The following is a 4,303-nucleotide window of genomic DNA, read 5'->3' as shown; positions in this document are numbered from 1 at the left end:
ATAGCAATAAAGATGTCATTTCCAGCATGGCTGCGGAGCTCTGTGTGGTTGGTCCCCCTCTGCCACCCCACTGTCCTAAGATGCTTTCCTTCCTTCCCTCAGAGGATCTCCTCCTTCCAGCTCAAACTCAACACACTCAAGGAGCCTCTGGGCTTCATCAAACTACTTGAGTGGAATGCTTCTATCTTTGCCTTTGCTACCTGTGGAGGTTGTAAGGGTAAAACAGAAATTCAAGGGTCTTGTGCCTGAAGACTAGAGACGAGAACAACTCTAGACTCTCTAGGGTCTCTTCCTGAGACTAGAATGATTCCAGCTACTTTTAGTTATCCATTCACCTTGAATGAAGCATTGTTTCAGACACCTCAAGGTGTAAATGTCTATAATGTCGATTGGTAAAATTACGTCTTTATTGGAGATTACTCTTCCACACAGTTCTGTGTTACTTTTGTAGTCTTTGTCTTCCTGTACTGCATTGCTGCTCTTCTGCTCTATGTTGGTTAAACAAACCTGCATCATGATAGTCGAAAGCTTTCCATGACTGACTTTGTAGTTACTATTGTTGACACTTTTTGTGGTTGGTGTGCACTTCAGCTTGGGTTACAGCTCTTAAAGATACTAAAATAGCTACCAGTCACTATATTGTCCAGGAACTTAAGCCTTGTAATCTTCATGAAGTGATGTGTCTTTTTGTCTCTGTGACTAGTATTCAGTTCAGTTCAGTTCAGTCGCTCAGTCGTGTCCGACTCTTTGCGACCCCATGAATCACAGCACGCCAGGCCTCCCTGTCCATCACCAACACTCGGAGTTCACTCACTCATGTCCATAGAGTCCGTGATGCCATCCAGCCATCTCAACTTCTGTCGACCCCTTCTCCTCCGGCCCCCAATCCCTCACAGCATCAGAGTCTTTTCCAATGAGTCAACTCTTCGCGTGAGGTGGCCAAAGTACTGGAGTTTCAGCTTCAGCATCATTCCTTTCAAAGAAATCCCAGGGCTGATCTCCTTCAGAATGGACTGGTTGGATCTCCTTGCAGTCCAAGGGACTCTCAAGAGTTTTCTCCAACACCACAGTTCAAAAGCATCAATTCTTTGGCACTCAGCCTTCTTCACAGTCCAACTCTCACATCCATACATGACCACAGGAAAAACCATAACCTTGACTAGACGGACCTTAGTTGGCAAAGTAATATCTCTGCTTTTGAATATGCTATCTAGGTTGGTCATAGCTTTTCTTCCAAGGAGTAAGCGTCTTTTAATTTCATGGCTGCGGTCACCATTTGCAGTGATTTTGGAACCCCCCAAAATAAAGTCTGACACTGTTTCCAATGTTTCCCCATCTATTTCCCATGATGTGATGGGACCAGATGCCATGATCTTCGTTTTCTGAATGTTGAGCTTTAAGCCAACTTTTTCACTCTCCTCTTTCACTTTCATCAAGAGGCTTTTTAGTTCCTCTTCACTTTCTGCCATAAGGGTGATGTCATCTGCATATCTGAGGTTATTGATATTTCCCCCTTCAATCTTGATTCCAGCTTGTGTTTCTTCCAGCCCAGCTTTTCTCATGATGTACTCTGCATGTAAGTTAAATAAGCAGAGTGACAATATACAGCCTTGATGTACTGCTTTTTCTCTTTGGCACCAGTCTGTTGTTCCATGTCCAGTTCTAACTGTTGCTTCCTGACCTGCATACAGATTTCTCAAGAGGCAGGTCAGGTGGTCTGGTTTTCCCATGTCTCTCAAAATTTTCCACAGTATATTGTGATCCACACAGTCAAAGACTTTGGCATAGTCAATAAAGCAGAAATAGATGTTTTTCTGGAACTCTCTTGCTTTTTCCATGATCCGGCGGATGTTGGCAATTTGATCTCTGGTTCCTCTGCCTTTTCTAAAATTACCTTGAACATCTGGAAGTTCACGGTTCACGTATTGCTGAAGCCTGGCTTGGAGAATTTTGAGCATTACTTTACTAGCATGTGAGATGAGTGCAATTATGCGGTAGTTTGAGCATTCTTTGGCATTGCCTTTCTTTGGGATTGGAGTGAAAAGTGACCTTTTCCGGTCCTGTGGCCACTGGTGAGTTTTCCAAATTTGCTGGCATATTGAGTGCAGCACTTTCACAGCATCATCTTTCAGGATTTGAAATAGCTCAACTGGAATTCCATCACCTCCACTAGCTTTGTTCATAGTGATGCTTTCTAAGGCTCACTTGACTTCACATTCCAGGATGTCTGGCTCTAGATGAGTGATCACACCATCCTGATTATCCAGGTTGTGAAGATCCTTTTTGTACAGTTCTGTGTATTTTTGCCACCTCTTTTTAATATCTTCTGCTTCTGTTAGGTCCATACCATTTCTGTCCTTTATCGAGCCCATCTTTGCATGAAATGTTCCCTTGGTATCTCTGATTTTCTTGAAGAGATCTCTAGTTTTCCCAATCTATTCGTTTCCTCTGTTTCTTTGCATTGATTGCTGAAGAAGGCTTTCTTATCTCTTCTTGCTATTCTTTGGAACTCTGCATTCAGATGCTTATATCTTGCCTTTTCTCCTTTGCTTTTCGCTTCTCTTCTTTTCTCAGCTATTTGTAAGGCCTATCCAGATAGCCATTTTGCTTTTTGCATTTCTTTTCCATGGGGATGGTCTTGATCCCTGTCTCCTGTACAATGTCACAAACCTCTGTCCATAGTTCATCAGGCACTCTATCTATCAGATCTAGGCCCTTAAATCTATTTGTCACTTCCACTGTATAATCATAAGGGATTTGATTTAGGTCATACCTGAATGGTCTAGTGGTTTTCGCTACTTTCTTCAATTTGAATCTGAATTTGGCAATAAGGAGTTCATGATCTGAGCCACAGTCAGCTCCTGGTCTTGTTTTTGCTGACTGTGTAGACCTTCTCCATCTTTGGCTGCAAAGAATATAATCAATCTGATTTTGGTGTTGACCATCTGGTGATGTCCTTGTGTAGAGTCTTCTCTTGTGTTGTTGGAAGAGGGTGTTTGCTATGACCAGTGCATTTTCTTGGCAAAACTCTATTAGTCTTTGCCCTGCTACATTCCGCATCCCAAGGCCAAATTTGCCTGTTACTCCAGGTGTTTCTTGACTTCCTACTTTTGCATTCCAGTCCCCTATAATGAAAAGGACATCTTTTTGGGGTGTTAGTTCTAAAAGGTCTTGTAGTCTTCATAGAACTGTTCAACTTCAGCTTCTTCAGCATTACTAGTCGGGGCATAGACTTGGATTACTGTGATATTGAGTGGTTTGCCTTGGAAACAAACAGAGATCATTCTGTCGTTTTTGAGACTGCATCCAAGTACTGCCTTTCAGACTCTTTTGTTGACCATGATGGCTACTCCATTTCTTCTGAGGGATTCCTGCCCACAGTAGTAGATATAATGGTCATCTGAGTTAAATTCACCCATTCCAGTCCATTTTAGTTCACTGATTCCTAGAATGTTGACGTTCACCCTTGCCATCTCCTGTTTGACCACTTCCAATTTGCCTTGATTCATGGACCTGACATTCCAGGTTCCTATGCAATATTGCTCTTCACAGCATCAGATCCTGCTTCTCTCACCAGTCATATCCACAACTGGGTATTGTTTTTGCTTTGGCTCCATCCCTTCATTCTTTCTGGAGTTATTTCTCCACTGATCTCCAGTAGCATATTGGGCACCTACTGACCTGGGGAGTTCCTCTTTCAGTATCCTATCATTTTGCCTTTTCCTACTGTTCATGGGGTTCTCAAGGCAAGAATACTGAAGTGGTTTGCCATTCCCTTATCCAGTGGACCACATTCTGTCAGACCTCTCCACTATGACCCGCCCGTCTTGGGTTGCCCCACGGGCATGGCTTAGTTTCATTGAATTAGACAAGGCTGTGGACCTAGTGTGATTAGATTGACTAGTTTTCTGTGAGTATGGTTTCAGTGTGTCTGCCCTCTGATGCCCTCTTGCAACACCTACCATCTTACTTGGGTTTCTCTTCCTTTGGGCGTGGGGTATCTCTTCACAGCTGCTCCAGCAAAGCGCAGCTGCTGCTCCTTACCTTGGATGAGGGGTTATCTCCTCACCACCGCCCTTCCTGACCTTCAATGTGGGATAGCTCCTCTAGACCTTCCTGCACCAGTGCAGCCATGGCTTGACTAGTATGGGATCCCTAAATGTATCTGAGATTTTTGGCTTTCTGAATATGAGACTTTGTGGAGACAATGCATGGTTTGTGTATAAGGAGACCAGCTTTCACAGTCCATCAAATAATTCAACTTCTCAAGGAGGGATTCCTCCTCCAACTGGAATATAATTGA

General features: G+C 43.4%; 1 pseudogene; it reads left to right on the top strand.

Annotated features, from left to right (window-relative positions):
- Positions 1-534: 534 nt before the first annotated feature.
- Positions 535-4,303, top strand: LOC138929968 (synaptophysin-like protein 1; annotated as a pseudogene).

The sequence above is a fragment of the Ovis canadensis genome, chromosome X (assembly GCF_042477335.2).
Source record: "Ovis canadensis isolate MfBH-ARS-UI-01 breed Bighorn chromosome X, ARS-UI_OviCan_v2, whole genome shotgun sequence".
NCBI lineage: Eukaryota > Metazoa > Chordata > Mammalia > Artiodactyla > Bovidae > Ovis > Ovis canadensis.
The sequence above is the reverse complement of the archived record's forward strand: the minus strand, read 5'-3'. Positions and strand labels throughout refer to the sequence as shown.